Source organism: Anomaloglossus baeobatrachus, chromosome 9 (genome assembly GCF_048569485.1).
Source record: "Anomaloglossus baeobatrachus isolate aAnoBae1 chromosome 9, aAnoBae1.hap1, whole genome shotgun sequence".
In the NCBI taxonomy this organism is placed as follows: domain Eukaryota; kingdom Metazoa; phylum Chordata; class Amphibia; order Anura; family Aromobatidae; genus Anomaloglossus; species Anomaloglossus baeobatrachus.
In genome coordinates, this window is record NC_134361.1 from 23895021 (window position 1) to 23914491 (window position 19471).

A 19471-nucleotide genomic window follows, 5' to 3' on the forward strand; every position below is an offset into this window, starting at 1 on the left:
TCAAGGGATGCGACTGGCCCTGAAGGAGAGATTGCACCCCTGTCTGTAGTGAACGCTGTTTGTCCAGCGGAAGCATCACTATCGCTGATAGAGTATGAAACTCCATGCCAAGGTATGTTATCGATTGGGTTGGGGTCAGATTTGACTTTGAAAAGTTGATGATCCACCCGAAACTCTGGAGAGTCTCCAGTGCAACGTTCAGGCTGTGTTAGCATGCCTCTTGAGAGGGTGCCTTGACAAGTAGATCGTCCAAGTAACGGATCACAGAGTGACCCTAAGAGTGCAGGACTGCTACTACTGCTGCCATGACCTTGGTGAAGACCCTTGGGGCTGTCGCCAGACCGAAAGGCAGGGCTACGAACTGAAGGTGTTCGTCTCCTATAACGAAGCGTAGAAAACGCTGGTGTTCTGGAGCAATCGGCACGTGGAGATAAGCATCTTTGATGTCTATTGATGCTAGGAAATCTCCTTGAGACATTGAGGCGATGACGGAGCGGAGGGATTCCATCCGGAACCGCCTGGTTTTCACATGCTTGTTGAGCAGTTTTAGGTCCAGAACAGGACGGAAAGACCCGTCCTTCTTTGGCACCACAAACAAGTTGGAGTAAAAACCGTGACCTTGCTCCTGAAGAGGAACAGGGATCACCACTCCTTCTGCCTTTAAAGAGCACACCGCCTGCAGAAGAGCATTGGCTCGGCCGGGAGGCGGAGAAGTTCTGAAGAATCGAGTTGGAGGACGAGAACTGAACTCTATCGTGTACCCGTGAGACAGAATGTCTCTCACCCCAACGGTCCTTGACATGTGGCAGCCAAATGTCGCCAAGCGGGAGAGCCTGCCACCGACCGAGGATGCGGAGAGAGGAGGCCGAAAGTCATGAGGAAGCCGCTTTGGTAGCGGTTCCTCTGGCTGCTTTCTTTGGGCGTGACTGGGCCCGCCAAGAATCTGAGCTCCTCTGATCCTTTTGAGTCCTTTTGGACGAGGAGAATTGGGACCTGCCCGAGCCTCGAACGGACCGAAACCCCGACTGTCCCTTCCTCTGTTGGGGTTTATTTGGTCTGGGCTGAGGTAAGGATGAATCCTTACCCTTGGACTGTTTAATGATTTCATCCAATCTCTCACCAAACAGTCTGTCACAAGAAAAAGGCAAACTGGTTAAGCACTTCTTGGAAGCAGAATCTGCCTTCCATTCCCTTAACCACAATGCTCTGCGTAAAACCACGGAGTTGGCGGACGCCACTGCCGTACGGCTTGTAGAGTCTAGGACAGCATTAATAGCGTAAGACGCAAATGCAGACATTTGAGAGGTTAAGGACGCTACTTGCGGAACAGATGTACGTGTGACAGTGTCAATCTGCGCCAAACCAGCTGAAATAGCTTGGAGTGCCCATACGGCTGCGAATGCTGGAGCAAACGACGCGCCGATAGCTTCATAGATGGATTTCAACCAGAGCTCCATCTGTCTGTCAGTGGCATCTTTAAGTGAAGCCCCATCTTCCACTGCAACTATGGATCTAGCCGCAAGCCTGGAGATTGGGGGATCCACCTTTGGACACTGGGTCCAGCCTTTGACCACGTCAGGGGGAAAGGGATAACGTGTATCCTTAAGACGTTTGGAGAAACGCTTATCCGGATAAGCGTGGTGTTTCTGGACTGACTCTCTAAAGTCAGAGTGGTCCAGAAAAGTACTCAATTTACGCTTAGGATACCTGAAATGGAATTTCTCCTGCTGTGAAGCTGACTCCTCCACAGGAGGAGCAGGGGGAGAAATGTCCAACATTTTATTGATGGACGCTATCAGATCATTCACTATGGCGTCATGATCTGGTGCATCCAAATTGAGAGCGGTCTCAGGATCAGAATCCTGATCAGCAACCTCTGTCTCATCAAACAGAGAGTCCTCCTGCTGGGACCCTGACCAGTGTGATGAAGTCGAGGGCCGCTCATAGCGAGCTCGCTTAGGCTGTCTGGGACTGTCGTCCGTGTCAGAGCCATCACCCTGGGATGCAAGAGACACCCCCGGATCCCGGAGCTGTTCCGACTGAGGGGGACCAGGGAGCAATGAGTTAACAGTGTCCATGGCCTGAGGTACTGGTCTAGACTGCAATGTTTCAAGAATTTTAGTCATAGTCACAGACAATCTGTCAGCAAAGACTGCAAACTCCGTCCCTGTCACCTGGACAGTAATTACAGGAGGTTCTGCCTGGGTCACCTCCAGCAGAGGCCCCGGCCGAGCAGTTGCCACAGGGGCTGAGCACTGCACACAATGGGGGTCAGTGGCACCTGCCGGTAGAACAGCCTCACAAGCGGTACAAGCAGCATAGAAAGCCTGTGCCTTGGCACCTTCGCTTTTTGCGGTCGACATGCTGTTGTGTCCTCTGAGAATCTAGGAGGGTATATAGCAGAGGATCCCCAGCGACCGTACAGTGGAATGTAAAGCTGCAAGCATAAAATACAATATACACTTCGGCACCAGTGGGGGTCAGCCCTTGAGGGCAGCTTACCGCCCGCTGAAAAGCGGGTGTGTGGGCACCAGAATCCCGTGTCTGGGTCTCCCAGTCTCCTCTCTCCAGCTCAGACTGCGCACAGGAATGGCTGCCGGCGTCCTGTGAAGAGAGGTGGATCGTGGGCGTGCCTCAAACAAAAGTGCGGGAAACTGGCGTCCCACTGTGCCCAGTGTGAGGGCTGGAGTATGCAAACCTCTGTGCTGACATTCTGCACAGCGTCCCGCCCTTCCCCTGACTGGCAGGCCTGGGGGCGGGAACGAAGCGAAACTAGGCCGCACCACAAGTCCCAGCCGCGCCGCAGCGAAAACACTGACAACAGCGGCCGCGCGGCAGTTTCAAATACATGTCCCCTCTCAGCAAAGCTGTAGATAGGAATGGCACCAGCGCGCAGCGCTGTTGTCCCCGGCGCACTAACACACCCAGCAATGCTGCAGTGTGCGCGCGGTCTGTACGGGGACACAGAGTACCTTGGTGTAGCAGGGCCCTGTCCCTGACGATACTCCGCTCCATATCCAGCAGATTCCCCAGGGGCTGTGGACGGAGCACGGTCTCTGTGCCTGGAGACCGGTAAATCCCACTTCACCCAGAGCCCTAAGGGGGATGGGGAAGGATGCAGCATGTGGGCTCCAGCCTCTGTACCCGCAATGGGTACCTCAACCTTAACAAACACCGCCGACAAAAGTGGGGTGAGAAGGGAGCATGCTGGGGGCCCCATATGGGCCCTCTTTTCTTCCATCCGACATAGTCAGCAGCTGCTGCTGACTAAACAGTGGAGCTATGCGTGGATGTCTGACCTCCTTCGCACAAAGCATGAAAACTGAGGAGCCCGTGATCCCACGGGGGGTGTATATGCAGAAGGGGAGGGGCCTTACACTTTTAAGTGTAATACTTTGTGTGGCCTCCGGAGGCAGTAGCTATACACCCAATTGTCTGGGTCTCCCAATAGAGCGACAAAGAAATATTAAATGTCTGATGTTCACATACACATGTTCATGTATTACAATAAATTTTTCACCTAACTATAAGCAATATATGTAGGAGTCGGAGTCAGTGCAAGAGAAATTGAGGAGTCGGAGTCGAAGGTTTGGCTTACCGACTCCACAGCCCTGGCTGTAACTGCGGATAGGTCCGCAGGTGCGATCTCCCGTGGGCACATGGCCTTAGGCTACATGCGCACGCTGCGTTTTTTGCTGTGTTTTTTGGCTGCAGTTTTGTTGTCAGCACTTTCTGTGACTTCCCAGCAAAGTCTATGAGAAGTCAGATTTGCTGCGCACATTTTGCAGTTTATTTGTCAGCGTTTTATTTGTCAAAGGTTTGTGACAAAAAAATGCAGCATGTTCATTCTTCCTGCGTTTTTGTCAACATTTGTCACAAAAACGCAGCGAAAACGCACCTAAAATTACAAGCGTTTTTTGTGACATTTCCAGGCTCTCTCTGACAAGGTGCAGTTTTGGCTGCAGTTTGTGAACACAAAAAGATGCAGCGTGTGCATGTAGCCTTATGAGCGTTTCCACAAAGCCTAGTGTTATTAGAAGGAATTTAGAACATTGGATTATCCCACCGTTATGGGGGAGACCTGATCTGCTCCCGAGGCCCTCCTGGGAACACTCATATCACCGTCCCCCCTTAAGCGGGCTTTCCACGCTACGATTTCGCTACAGCGATCTCATTGGGGGTCACGGATTTTGTGACGCACATCCAGCCGCTGTAGCGATCTCGTTGTGTGAGACTCCTAGGAGCGATTTTGGATTGTTGCAAAAACGTCCTGTCACAAACCACCGGGGGGGGTCACTCAGAAATCCCCCGCGCTGGCTACCAGTACGTCACAATCGGGGGGTAACAAGTGGGGGTCACCCCTCCTTTATGCCTCCCGACCGACAGAGCACGTGATGCGCTCTCTAGCGCCCCTCTTATAGTCAGGCCAATTATGGAATTGCCCGACAATAAGCAAGGAGGCCGCTATACTACTTATGCCGATTATTGAAGGGTCCCCGGTGAGAGTAGGGTATATATTCCCCGACCTCCGCGGGCGGAATATATAAAATCTCCCCGAATCTCACTGGCCTCCCCACAATAATCCTTGGCACAAACTCGCTGCCACCAACCGCTTCACGGTAACTATTAGCCGAACACACAGACGTGGGATTCAAGATCGAGATAACAGAACAGCCCAAGATTAATTATATAATTTAATCAGCCTAAAGCACACTAGAAACTACAATATATACAATAGGGAATCTACAGAATATACATATGTCAGAGTACAGTTACAGATAAAGCATGGTTTACAAACAGGTATGCAATTCAATCAGTTACCTTGTGCGTCTGGCCACAGGGGGGCGCTGTAGGCCAGGTTTCTAGGATCCTTCCCCCAGATGTTTCCTACACGTGCCCCCAGCGAAAAGAACCCTGGAAAATGGCCGAAGTAGGGTTATCAACCTGGGCAGATCCAGGTCCCCTCCTACCTTAGTGACCTCACAGGGAGCACTGCTCCACCCCTGGCTTGAGTTATGGACAATATCCCAACATGGAATATGGGCCATAACTTTGCCTGGGAGCGTCGTAGGCGGACGCCAATGCTCTCATTGTGACAGTTATGAATTTAGCTACAGAACGAGGGGACTCATGACCTGTCTGCCAGTTCCCCATTGGCTGATATCACGCCTGGGGCATTTCCCAATGTCCTGCTCCCATAAAAAGGGTGTGCCGGCATCGTCCGCATGCAGAGACACCATTTTTATGGTTGCCATATTTATCGGAAATATGGCTTGCGAGATATGAACCATTTTTTACTGGAGTCGTTCTGTCTGGCTATTTCCATAGCCTTGCTAATGAGATACAACTCTTGTTACAGGGTGACGGCAGGGAGTCATCCTGTGTCCATTGTTCCCACACCACCTCATTTCCATATCACAGGACATGGCCATGGAGGTGTAAGTGGAACACTGAGAACAAGAAGGGAGGGGGCACTGCCAGGGAGTGATGAGAGATTATGACTGGAGTCATAATTCATCTTCATATCCCGGGATTTGCCTCACACCTCCCCCCTTTTGAGGGCGCTAGGGGGCAGCACACTCCGGTGTTCCCCCGTGCGCCCGTCCGCGACCTCTCCTTGTCGGGACAGCCCGTCTGCGTTACCGTGGTCACGGCCCCTTTTGTGGCGAATGGTGAAGTTGTATTGCTGGAGCGCAAGGCTCCATCGCAACAATCGCCCATTCGTCCCAGAGACGGTGTGCAACCAGCTGAGGGGATTGTGGTCCGTCTCCACGATGAAGTGGCGCCCGTATAGATAGGGTTGCAGACGCTGCAGGGCCCACACTATGGCCAGGCACTCCTTCTCCATCGTGGAATAGGCAACTTCCCTTGGTAACAGCTTCCTGCTCAGGTACAAGACTGGGTGCTCTTGGCTCGCAGAGTCCACCTGGCTGAGCACCGCACCGAGGCCGAAGTCACTGGCGTCGGTCTGTACTACAAACGGCCGCGTGAAGTCGGCTGCCTGTAGCACGGGCGGGCTGGACAGGGCGTCCTTTAGGGCCCGGAAGGCTGTCTCGCAGTCCATTGTCCAATCGACTGCAGAGGGCAGCTTCTTCTTGGTGAGGTCCGTCAAGGGCTTTGCCAGGCTACTATAGCATGGAACAAACCTCCTATAGTACCCAGCGGTCCCCAAGAAGGACATCACCTGCTTCTTGGTCCTGGGGGTGGGCCAGGATGCGATGGCTTCCACTTTCTCAGGCTCGGGCTTCAGTGTTCTCCCACCTACCCAGTGACCGAGGTACTGGACCTCGCTCATGGCCAGCTGACACTTTCCCGGCTTGATGGTCAAACCTGCCCGGTGGATCCGCCTGAGCACCTGTGCTAGATGCTCTAGGTGGTCCTCCCAGGTGGGACTGAAGACGGCAATGTCATCCAGGTACGCGGCCGCGTACCCTTCAAGTCCCTTGAGCAGGGTGTTGACCATCCGCTGGAAAGTGGCAGGGGCATTCCTCATCCCGAATGGCATCACCGTGGACTCGTACAGTCCAAATGGGGTAATAAAGGCAGAGCGTTCCCTGGCCTTGCGAGTCAGGGGGATCTGCCAATATCCCCGGCTCAGATCCATGATGGTCAGGTACTGAGCCCCGGCCAACTGATCGAGCAGGTCATCGATGCGTGGCATTGGGTACGCATCGGCGACCGTGACCGCATTGAGCCCCCTGTAGTCCACGCAGAACCGAGTGGTTCGGTCCTTCTTAGGGACGAGGACTACAGGCGAGGCCCAAGCGCTGTTGGATGCCTGGATCACCCCCAGCTTCAGCATCTCGTCAATCTCCTGGCGCATGTGTTGCTGCACCTCCAGGGAGACCCGATATGCTGAACGCCGGATCGGGGGATGATCCCCAGTGTCCACGTGATGGACAGCCAAGTCAGTCCTTCCGGGCTGGTTGGTAAACAACCCCCGGAAGGGGAGGAGGGTGGCCCACAGCTGGGACCGTTGGTCTTCCAAGAGCTGGTGGCCAACCTCCACATCCTCAATGGATCCGCCTGCCCTAACCTGGGCTAGCATATCCAAGAGGGTTTCCGCTTCTCCCTCCTCGGGCAGGTTGCACACGGGGAGCGCACATGCCTCCCGCTCATGATGTGCCTTCATCATGTTCACATGGAAGGGCTTCCGCCTTCCACGGGCAGGGTCCAGGGTGACCAGGTACGTTACAGGGTTGAGCTGCTGGTACACGAGGTATGGGCCTTCCCAGGCTGCCTGAAGCTTGTCCTGTGGTACGGGGACCAGTACCCACACCTTTTGACCCACTTGGTAGGTCCTCTCACAAGCGTTCTGGTCGTACCAACGCTTCTGATCGGCCTGGGCTTGAGCCATATTGTCGTGTACCAGTTGCGTCAAGGCCTGCATTTTGTCCCGGAAGCGCATGACACACTCGATAACCGACACTCCAGGGGTGGCCAAATCCCCTTCCCAAGCCTCTTTCACCAGAGCCAGGGGGCCCCGCACACGTCGCCCGTACAGGAGCTCAAACGGTGAGAATCCTGTTGAGGCCTGTGGAACCTCCCGGTAAGCAAATAACAGGTGTGGGAGATACCGCTCCCAGTCACGCCCATGGGAGTCGACCAACATCTTAAGCATCTGCTTTAAGGTGCCATTGAACCGCTCGCACAGGCCATTAGTCTGTGGATGGTACGGGCTGGCCACCAGATGTCGCACCTGGACTTGCTTACAGAGGGCCTCCATCAGCTGGGACATGAATTGGGTCCCCCGGTCAGTGAGCATTTCCTGGGGAAAACCCACTCGGGAGAAAATCTCCAGCAATGCGGTGGCCACCTTGTCAGCCCGAATGGACGACAAGGCCACTGCTTCTGGGTACCGGGTGGCATAGTCCACTACCGTCAGTAGGAAGCGTTTCCCGGAGCTGCTGGGGATGGCCAGCGGGCCGACCAGATCCACAGCCACCCTCCTGAAAGGCTCATCGATGATTGGCAGAGATACTAGTGGGGCTTTGGGGCGTGGCCCCGCCTTCCCCACTCTCTGACAGGTTTCACACGAACGGCAGTAGGCAGCCACATCGGCCCCCATTTTTGGCCAGTAGAAATGCTGGTTTAACCTGGCCTTGGTCTTAGCGATCCCTAGGTGTCCGGCCATCGGAATCTCATGTGCGATCCGCAACAACTCCGTCCGGAACGGATAGGGTACCACCAACTGTCGGTCCCTGGGCCACGCCTCCGGTGAACCCTGCTGGACCGTGGCCCGGTACAGCCGTCCTTGGTCCCAGACCACTCGCTCCGGGTCCGAGTCCGAGGGAGGCTGTGCCGCCTGCTCCTTAAGAGCTTTCAGGCTGTCGTCAGCTTCTAACGCTGCCTGAAACCCCTGACTAGATGTGGCCAGAATCGACGAGACTGTCACATCTTCAGTCAGTACCCCGGGACCTGTGTCCTGGCCTCCACCTGACTCGGCTGCCACTTGGTCAGAAGGGGAAGAGCTATCGGACCTCCGGGAGGCCCCTTGGCTTCCAGCACTCCCACTGCGGGTGACAGCGGCCACAGCCGCTGCGACCGTGGGTCGTGCCTGCTCCTCCTCCGTTCCTGACCAAGTCGCCGGTTCAGGCAGACCGACCTGGCTTCCTGACACCCCGGTTGTGGGGGAACCATGCACCGAGATCTTACCTGGGAGCACTTCCGCTCCTGGACCGGCCCCAATCTCACCTGCCTGTTCCCCTCCTGCAGCAACAGAACCCCGCTGTGAAATCTCTGGGGACCCCACATTTGCTGTGGTAGCCCCCACCCCACACACTGGTCCTCCCCCTGCAGCACCCTGCTCTCTGCTTATCCCTGCAGAGGGCAGCAGATCCCAGCTCACAGGCTGGTTACTTGTAGAGGCATTGTCACACCTTTCTCTGACCCCCTCCCCTGTCACAGCTGCGGCTGTGTGTGTGTCTATGGTGTCTATGCAAGCAGAAATATCAGAGTTCACTCCCTCCTCCCTTACATCATTCATAGATAACACATTAACATTGTCCGGAGGCATGTCAGTACTGGCTGAAGGTTCAGCCCTTGGTTGGGGCCCAAACTGGGAGGTTATCTGCCCCAAATCTGTCCCAAGTAGCACGTTTGCAGGGATCCGATCAGTTACCCCCACCTCCCTCACCCCCCGCCCTGCGCCCCAGTCCACATAAATGTCAGCAACAGGCAGCGCCGGGTCAGTGCCTCCAATCCCGGAGACAGCGAGGGTTTTTCCAGGGATCAAGTCTTGGGGGGACACCATCTCAGGCCGCACCAGAGTCACCTCCGAGGCGCTGTCTCGCAGTCCTATGGTCACAGACCGGCCGACGGTGACAGGTTGGAAGCTGTCCAGGGACCTACCACCACCCCCACCCACACAATACACCTTGGGCGGCCCTTGGGACGGGGACGGAGCCGGGGCCTTGGGACGCTGAGGGCACATGGCCTTGAAGTGTCCAGGTAGGTTGCACTGGTGGCACCGTCTTGGTTCCGCCACGGGCCTGGAGAGGGGAGTTGAGGGGGACACCCCCTGCAGTCTAGGGGCAGGTGGGGCAGTCGCAGAATTCATCTTACCCCCTCTCCAGGTGCTGCTGGTGGCCGCTCTCCTGGCCTCAGGGGCCCGGTTGTTGGTGTAGTCATCGGCAAGGGCAGCTGTAGCCGTGGACCCCTTTGGCTTCTGGTCTCGGATGAACTGGCGGAGATCCTCAGGGCAGTTCCACAAGAGTTGCTCCGTGATGAACAAGTCCAGGATCTCCGGTCCGGTGGAAAGCTGCAGGCCTTGGGTCCAGTGGTCGGCAGCTCGGGCAAGTGCCCGCCGGTGGTCAGCCCAGGAGTCCTTTGGTCCCTTCTGTAGGCTCCGGAACTTCTTGCGGTAGGACTCTGGAGTGAGGTTGTACTGTTGGATCAGGGCCCGCTTGATGGTGTCGTAGCCCTGATCTGCCTCAGCAGGCAAGTCACCAAGGATATCCAGGGCCTTACCCCTTAAACGGGGGGTCAGGTATTTGGCCCACTGGTCCTTGTCCAGATGGTGCTGCAAGCAAGTCCGTTCAAAAGCAGTCAAGAAAGAGTCCAAGTCTCCATCCTTCTCCAGCACTGGGAAGTCCTCAACACGGACCTTTGGAAGTTTGGTGTCTCGAAGGTCACATGTGGCTGATGAGGGCCGGAGCTGAGCTAGCTGCAGCTGGTAGTCACGCTCTGCCTGGCGCTCTTCACGCGCTGCCTGCCGCTCTGCAGCCTCAGCCTCACGCGCTGCTTGCCGCTCTGCCCTGCGCTCTGCCAGGAGTCCCTTGTAGCCCTCCTGGTCTCCAGCCTGGAGAAGGGCCATAGCCATTTGAAGAAGGCTATCCGAGCCTCCCAGGCTCGGTGGAATGGCACGTGGTGATCTGCGGCACGCTGCAGAGCTAGGCGATTCACTGTCCCTTTCAGAGCGGAGGGCTGGCATCTGGCTCGTTGAGGAACCTTGGGTGAGCTCCTCCTCATCTTGTCCAGCAGTGCCAGGTTGCGCAATGTCCTCGGCAGAACGGTTTTCTGGCGTCGAGCTCCTGGAGGACTCGTGGGCAACCTCCTCATTGCTGTCCACAGCACCGTCCTCCCTCTCTTCGGCTCCTGCCTTAGCATTGGCCAGTTGCATAGCTCTGCTCCTGGTGCCATCAGCCATTCTTGCAGACTTTTGGTCACTGACACAGAACTGACACCTGATGCCTCCACACACCTTACAGTATCTGCACTCTGACACTCTAGTGTTGAGCTAGTCTGAAGACCCCAGCAGCCACAGCTGCTGCAGGCAGTCTTTAGTGTCTGGGAGTATGGGTCTCACACTCACACACACTATTATCTCGATCCCACCGCTATGCCACCAATATGTCACAAACCACCGGGGGGGTCACTCAGAAATCCCCCGCGCTGGCTACCAGTACGTCACAATCGGGGGGTAACAAGTGGGGGTCACCCCTCCTTTATGCCTCCCGACCGACAGAGCACGTGATGCGCTCTCTAGCGCCCCTCTTATAGTCAGGCCAATTATGGAATTGCCCGACAATAAGCAAGGAGGCCGCTATACTACTTATGCCGATTATTGAAGGGTCCCCGGTGAGAGTAGGGTATATATTCCCCGACCTCCGCGGGCGGAATATATAAAATCTCCCCGAATCTCACTGGCCTCCCCACAATAATCCTTGGCACAAACTCGCTGCCACCAACCGCTTCACGGTAACTATTAGCCGAACACACAGACGTGGGATTCAAGATCGAGATAACAGAACAGCCCAAGATTAATTATATAATTTAATCAGCCTAAAGCACACTAGAAACTACAATATATACAATAGGGAATCTACAGAATATACATATGTCAGAGTACAGTTACAGATAAAGCATGGTTTACAAACAGGCATACACAGTTCAATCAGTTACCTTGTGCGTCTGGCCACAGGGGGGCGCTGTAGGCCAGGTTTCTAGGATCCTTCCCCCAGATGTTTCCTACACGTGCCCCCAGCGAAAAGAACCCTGGAAAATGGCCGAAGTAGGGTTATCAACCTGGGCAGATCCAGGTCCCCTCCTACCTTAGTGACCTCACAGGGAGCACTGCTCCACCCCTGGCTTGAGTTATGGACAATATCCCAACATGGAATATGGGCCATAACTTTGCCTGGGAGCGTCGTAGGCGGACGCCAATGCTCTCATTGTGACAGTTATGAATTTAGCTACAGAACGAGGGGACTCATGACCTGTCTGCCAGTTCCCCATTGGCTGATATCACGCCTGGGGCATTTCCCAATGTCCTGCTCCCATAAAAAGGGTGTGCCGGCATCGTCCGCATGCAGAGACACCATTTTTATGGTTGCCATATTTATCGGAAATATGGCTTGCGAGATATGAACCATTTTTTACTGGAGTCGTTCTGTCTGGCTATTTCCATAGCCTTGCTAATGAGATACAACTCTTGTTACAGGGTGACGGCAGGGAGTCATCCTGTGTCCATTGTTCCCACACCACCTCATTTCCATATCACAGGACATGGCCATGGAGGTGTAAGTGGAACACTGAGAACAAGAAGGGAGGGGGCACTGCCAGGGAGTGATGAGAGATTATGACTGGAGTCATAATTCATCTTCATATCCCGGGATTTGCCTCACACGTCCAAAATCGCTCCTCGTTGACATGGGGGTCCTCTCCCAATTATCGCTGCTGTCACTGGGGCGAAGTTGTTCCTCGTCCCTGCGGCAGCACACATCGCTACGTGTGACACCGCAGGAACGAGGAACCTCTCCTTACCTGCGCCCGCCCACAATGCGGAAGGAAGGAGGTGGGCGGGATGTTTGTTCCGCTCATCTCCGCCCCTCCGCTTTCATTGGGCGGCCGCTTAGTGACGCCGAGCGACCCGCCCCCTTAGAAAGGAGGTGGTACGCCGGTCACAGGGCAGGTAAGTATGTGTGACGGGGGTGCACGATTTTGTGCGCGACGGGCAGCGATATGCCCCTCTCGCAAAAACGATGGGGGCGGGTCTCATGCTAGCGATATCGGGACCGATATTGTAGCGTGTAAAGCCCCCCTTATCCTCCCCCTATTCGCTTCTCTTTTCGGTTTTTCCTCTTTATCGTTCCTCTCCTGTGCAGCCCCCGGGGTCTGAGGAATGAGCTCATGTCTTTGGTCGATCCTCCCGTCCCTCGGTGATTGTTTATTCGGATAGATCTCGGCACGGCTCGTGCTTTATGATCTTATGTTTGTTTCGCTTTATAAATTCAAAAGATAAAAAGGTTTTAAAAAGTTCAGCAAGAAAAAAAAAAAATAATACTTTTGGTGGGGGGAAAAGGGAGATTATTGTTTGCAGTATACCAAATCATACAATGCCAATACAACGATAGAACGTGGCCTCACCGCACCGAGGAACAAAGAAGATGGTCGGCATTTAATGAGGAGGTGGGATGGAAAGTTTCTCGGTGGTCCCGGCACTGATTGGAGCCATCTTGTAACAGGAGGAAGCCCAGGTGATGCCGTGCTGCTCTGTGGGGGTCCGAGCGTCACTAGTCTGGGGGACGGGGCATTAGAAAGAGTACATGCCGACCCCCACACATAAGAGCGCAGCCCCCACAGATATGAATGGAGCGGCGGCCGGGCGTGTGCCCATCATCCTTTCTGCAGACCCCAATATCCATTACCTCCATCCTCCTTTCTACAGACCCCAATATCCATTGCCCCATCCTGCAGCTGGGCCATATCTGGTCTTCTCCAGAAGACCCCTTTAAGTTCTCCGTATGGAGAAGTCCTCTCGGTCCCTTTCCCCTCATGTGTGGCATTATAGGGGTCCTCAGAGCTGCGGCACCCATTCCTGCCCCCATCACCCCCCCCCTTGCAGGCAGTCATGTCCCCCCACTACCCTGCAGACGGGAGTTGCCCCCCACGGACAGGCGCCCCCACCTATCGCACCGTGGACGTCTGACCGTCCCCCACATCACCCCACGGACATGTCTGCCCCTCCCCCCCCGCCGACGCCTGTCCCTCACATCGCCCCACGGACGTGTCTGCCCCTCCCCCCACGGACGTGTCCACCGCTCCCCTCACATCGCCCTGCCGACGGCTGTCCCTCCCGCCCACATCGCCCCGCTGACGTCTGTCCCTCCCCCCCACATAGCCCCGCCGACGTCTGTCCCCCCCCCCCCTTACTTTGCCCCACGGACGTCTATCCCCCCCCCTTACTTTGCCCCGTGGATGTGTGTGTCCCCCCCTTACTTTGCCCCACAGACGTGTGTCTCCCCCCACCACTTCGCCCTGCGGGTACGTCTTCACCCCCCCCCCACTTTGCCCCACAGACATGTCTTCACCCCCCCCCACTTTGCCCTACAGACATGTCTTCACCCCCCCCCCACCCCACTTTGCCCCACAGACATGTCTTCACCCCCCCACACACTTTGCCCCACAGACGTGTGTCTCCCCCCACCACTTCGCCCTGCGGGTACGTCTTCACCCCCCCCACTTTGCCCCACAGACATGTCTTCACCCCCCCCCCCCACTTTGCCCCACAGACATGTCTTCACCCCCCCCCCCCCCCTTTGCCCCACAGACATGTCTTCACCCCCATATTGCCCCGTGGACATGTGTCCCCCCTTTGCCCCGCGAAAATGTGTCCCCACCCCCTATCGCCCTGTGGACGCCCCCACACAGGTGTTTGCATTTTTATGGCCGCCTTAGTGTAAGATCACGACATCTGGGGGGATTGTCTCCATCACCCACATTGGGGCGCAGGTTTCTGCCCTCGGTCTCCGCTGTAGAGATTCCTGTAGGATTTCTATATGGAAAGCACCTGGTGCAGCCACAGTCTGCAATACGCCATCTTCTGGAGAACTACAAGTCCCAGCCTGCCTTGCAGACACGGGGAGGTGTGGTGACAGGTGCAGGGGCTGACACTGCGGCCCAGACGAGACAGAGCAGAAGCCTCACTGCCTCCATCTTGTCTCCCCCGGCTCCTGGGACTGAAATATAGGGGGCGCAGTGCCGGAGACCTCGCGCCCTTTATGCGGACGGCCCCGGATCACGGCCGTGTGACAGGATGGCGGAGATGCCGGGCCGGGAGTACGTCCCGCTTACCTCAGCCGTTATTTCTTCTTCTCCTGAGGCGCCAACGACACGGATTTTACTTCCGGTGGAAAGCGACGTCTGGTTGGCAAATTCCCTATGGATGAGCGAAGGCCCTTCTTAACGTATCTGCCAGCCAAGGCTGTCCGGCTCAGTGCCTGATCACAATGTATGAGCGGGATTCAGTGCGCGGAGCTCTCCGGGACAAGCAGGCAGCTCATTCTCCTGAACGTCTGAGGAACCCGCAATTTATTCTGCTTTATTGTTGAAAATGACGGGACTGGGTCTGTTTCATTTGGAATCAGGCGTCACTTTGACAGCTCGAAACCAGTCTGAGGGGGAAGGGGCCTTCAGTGCCTATATAAGAACCCGTCGGCACACTGGGGGTTCTTTTTCCTGTGCGCGAAGAATCCTGAAACCTGGCGGCGGGCGATCCCCGGAATCCGAGTGCTATCTCTGCCATCCTGCGGTATCGGAGCCAGGTACACACTATATATGTGCAGGAGGCCGCGCTTCATCTATAGGGGGCAGTATTTATAGGCTAAAATAGAAGGTATCACGGTGGATAGTCACGTGACACATTGCTGTTTATGCCACCTCGCTACAACAGTGGTACATGCCGATTCACAGCTCTTTTGCTGCTGATTGGCTTGTCAGTATCATGTGACTGCATGGACTGTACCATTTTTCTTCTGCACAGGAGGTTTTTTTAGTAGCTATGATAAACTTTGTGCCAGTATGAGGCAGAGGTCAGGGGCCTCCTCGGTGCGGTCCTGCCGCCATCACTCTGCAGTGTTTGGTCTCTGCCCCGGTTTATTCTGCGCTTTCTCTTGTAGGTGGTGGTCCCGGGCTGAGCTCCTGACGCGGTAAGCCTCCCCTCCCCATTTCTTTATTGCCCCCTCTGGTCTGTACATGATGATCTCATGCTGTCTGACTCGTCCTGTGATGTCATCACCGCAGCGTTCTGACGACCGCTCCCCTCTGCGGCTCCTCCGCTCTCCCCTCTCCTCAATCTGATCTATTATCTTTTCTGTAGATGCGGTCAGTGATGCCGGCCTACGAGGGGCCGCGGTCAGTGATGCCGGCCTACGAGGGGCCGCGGTCAGTGATGCCGGCCCACGAGGGGCCGCGGTCAGGGATGCCGGCCTACGAGGGGCTGCCGACGAGCTGAAGGTGAGCCTAGAAAGAGCTGTTATCCTGCATCATGTAAGGGGGCGCTGTGTGCTGCTGCACTGGCCACAGCAATTGATGACCAGGGGGGCCCCTAGTGGTGGGCTCTGCACTGAGTGTATGTGATGACACTGACTAGAGTCTCTGACTTCCTGTGAAGTTACAGTAAACGCTCTGATGCACTCAGTACCGCGCCTGTAGGCGCCGCCATGGTAAAATGTGCCGCCAAATGTCTCGTAGTGCTGGCTGTGCTGAATAGTGGACTGCGGCAGCACAGAGGGTGCAGACAAATATTGTAAATATTGAGCATCATGGGGGGGGGAGGAGAGTTTAGGGGAGACTCCTGGAGGGCAATGGCTAGGCAAGTGGGAGTGGTCAGGAGCCTAGAGTATAAAGATGGGAGGGGGTAGCGGTGAGATCTGGGTAATAGCAGCCTAGTTGGCAGTCATGTGGCCTGGGGTCTTTCGTAAAACTGATCATGGCCTGTTTTTTTTGTTTGTTTGTTTTTTTTTAGGCAGATTGGGGGGGTGGTGTTTTGTACATACTAAAGGGATCCAGCATCTTGCAATATGAAGTAAAGGCAGTGAGATGCTGAATGCAGCATACCTGATACAGAAAGATGTGATGCTTGATTGTGGCACGGTGGCTCAGTGGTTAGCACTGCAGTCTTGTGGTGGCTCAGTGGTTAGCACTGCAGTCTTGCAGCGCTGGGGTCCTGGGTTCAAATCCCACTAAGGACACCATCTGCAAGGAGTTTGTACGTTCTCCCCGTGTTTACGTGGGTTTCCTCCGGGTTCTCCGGTTTCCTCCCACACTCCAAAGACATACAGATAGGGACTTTAGATTGTGAGCCCCAATGGGGACAGGGTTACTGATATATGTAAAGCGCTGCGGAATATGTTAGCGCTATATAAAGATTTGATTTTGATTGCAGAAATAGATCTTTAATCAGAGTAGCAGAAATGCACTGCACTTTCACAGGTGCAATGTAGGTGACCTTTGGGGTCCTCGGGGTTTATTCTTCCAGCGTCCTCCTGGCTTTCCCTTTTCTTTATTGCATTACCATTACTGTTAGGTGCATAGACAGCGCCACAGTAATGGTCTTCATTAAAATGGCGCCAGAGTCTGCATGCACGAACTGCGAACTCCAGCACCATTTTATTGAAGACTTAAGTGGAAGGGGCACGTGGGCAGATATAGAGCACGCACCAATGCCTGTGTCTTCACCAGTGTCTTGTATAAAATGGTGCCGGAATCCCGGTACGCGCATGTGTGGACTCCAGCGCCATTTTAGTGAAGACAGAATTACTGTGGCAATGTGCAGACTCCGCCAACAGCAATTGTGGTACGATATTCAGATAAAGAAAAGGGGGCTAGCCAGGAGGAGGAATAAACAAGAGGACCCGACTCACAAAGGCTCCCCCATTGCACCCGTCAGTGCAGGGCATTTCTGTAACTTTGATTAAAGATATGTCATCAACCAAGCATCTGATCTTTCTACAACAGCTATGCCTGCACTCAGCAACTTAGTGCCTGTATCGCATAGCCTCCAGTTCATATCACAAAATCCTGGTGGTTGGTCCTCTAACCCCGTGCCAGTATGAGGCAGAGGTCAGGGGCCTCCTCGGTGCTGTCCTGCTGCCATCGCTCTGCAGTGTTTGGTCTCTGCCCTGGTTTATTCTGCGCTTTCTCTTGTAGGTGGTGGTCCCGGGCTGAGCTCCTGACGCGGTAAGCCTCCCCTTCTCCCCCATTTCTCAGTCGCCCCCTCTGTGGTCTGTACATGATGATCTCATGCTGTCTGACTCGTCCTGTGATGTCATCACCGCAGCGTTCTGATAACTGCCCCCCCTCTGCGGCTCCTCCGCTCTCCCATCTCCTCAATCTGATCTATTATTCTTTCCGTAGATGTAGTGAGTGAGGCCGGACTACGGGGGGCTGCCGGCGAGCTGAAGGTGATGCCGGACTACGAGGGGCTGTGGACGAGCCAAAGGTGAGCCTGGAAAGGGCTGGTCTCATGGGCCATGTAAGGGAGTGCAGTGTGCTGCTGCACTGGACAAGTGGTGGGCTAGCGGGGCCAACCCCCTAGTGGTGGGCTCTGCACTGAGTGTATGTGATGACACTGTGACTAGAGTCTCTGACTTACCGTGAGGTTACAGTAAACGCTCTGATGCACTCAGTACTGCGCCTGTAGGCACCGCTATCAGCTGCCATGGTAAAATGTGCTGCCGAATGTCTTAAGCATCATGATGGTGGGGGGAGGGGTGTTTGAGAAGACTGCTGGAGTGGAATGGCTAGGGAAGGGGCAGCCCACCGGGGCGGCTAGCACTGGGAAGAGCTCGCCAGGGGCTGGCGGTGGGTGACTGGCGGAGAGCCTGCCGGGGGTTGAGGTTGTGTGAGCGCAGGGTAATGGCAGCATGGTTGGCAGTCATGTGACACTACTGGGGTCTCATATAACTGACTGGCTTGTGCTATTCTACTAATTGGCCTGTCAGTATCATTGTGACTATGGATTGTGGACTGCACATTTATATGATAAACCATGCCAGTATGAGGCAGAGGTCAGGGGCCTCCTCGGTGCGGTCCTGCCGCCATCACTCTGCAGTGTTTGGTCTCTGCCCCGGTTTATTCTGCGCTTTCTCTTGTAGGTGGTGGTCCTGGGCTGAGCTCCTGACGCGGTAAGCCTGCCCTCTCCCCCATTTCTCAATCCTCTGTGGTCTGTACATGATGATCTCATGCTGTCTGACTCGTCCTGTGATGTCATCACCGCAGCGTTCTGATGACCGCCCCCCCTCTGCAGCTCCTCCGCTCTCCCCTCTCCTCAGTCTGATCTAATATCCTTTCTGTAGATGCAGTGAGTGATGTCGGCCTTCAAGGAGCTGAAGGGGAGGCCGGCCTACGAGGGGCTGTGGATAAGCTGAAGGTGAGGCCGGACTACGAGGGGCTGTGGATAAGCTGAAGGTGAGGCCGGACTACGAGGGGCTGCGGACAAGTTGAAGGTGAGCCTGGTATGAGTTATGGGCAGTGTAAGGGGGCCCCCTGGTGGCAGGTTCTCGCCTGAGTGTATGTGATGACACTGACTAGAGTCTCTGACTTCTCATGAAGTTACAGTAAACGCTCTGATGCACTCGGTACCTCCCCAAAAGTCCCTCAGATTGTCTTGTGCTGACTGTGTGCAGGTTGGCAGCATAGTGTGGCCACATTTTTATTTTCCATTGGGCACCATTGTGTTTTTGGGGGGGGGGGGCTGCATCACATCTGAAACTGTCCAGAATCATTCCCAATAAACACCATTGTTGAACTACAATCATATCTGGCTATTGGGAACCTGAGGAGTTTGAGGCGTGTAGCCTCCCTAATGGGGAGAATGAATTATTTGGGTCTTTCTGTGCCTTTTACTTATTGTCCCCCCTCTTTTCTACAGGAGCCGCATCTCCCAGCGCTGCCGTCTGGAGCCGAGCTGCTCTCACCACTCTGTAATCTGATATTCTGCAATAAAGATCATGAAAACAAGCCATTAATCCTAAATCGAGTCTTATTAGTGTCAGTCTATAGAACGCTGCGCCGTCCTCATTGCTACAAAGTGACAACGTCTGATAGCTGCAGGCCAAGGAAAAATGGCTGACTTGTGTCTCGCGGGCAGGGTCCTCTCTCCTCCTATACCAGTCTGTCTTGTACTGTTAATGATTGTTGTACGTATACCCTCTTTCACTTGTAAAGTGCCATGGAATAAATGGCGCTA

At 55.0% G+C, this 19471-nt stretch overlaps 1 protein-coding gene and 1 long non-coding RNA gene across 3 annotated transcripts in view; one reads left to right on the plus strand and one right to left on the minus strand.

Moving 5' to 3' along the window:
* The window catches only part of DDX39B (DExD-box helicase 39B), an 86734-nt gene extending 72055 nt beyond the window's left edge, over positions 1-14679 (minus strand). The window contains exon 1 of the mRNA XM_075323285.1: positions 14575-14679. The gene's annotated coding sequence lies outside the window, so the exon portion shown is untranslated. The remainder of the gene's footprint in view (positions 1-14574) is intronic.
* A 261-nt stretch (positions 14680-14940) lies between these two features.
* On the plus strand, positions 14941-19242 carry LOC142250951 (uncharacterized). 2 transcript variants are annotated; one of them, XR_012725279.1, is made up of 8 exons: positions 14941-15044; positions 15399-15428; positions 15599-15735; positions 17431-17460; positions 17638-17722; positions 18378-18407; positions 18579-18728; positions 19154-19242. It is a non-coding gene; the product is annotated as an uncharacterized LOC142250951 (long non-coding RNA). The 2 variants fall into 2 exon arrangements; XR_012725280.1 differs by having other exon boundaries at positions 18579-18690.
* Positions 19243-19471: the final 229 nt, after the last annotated feature.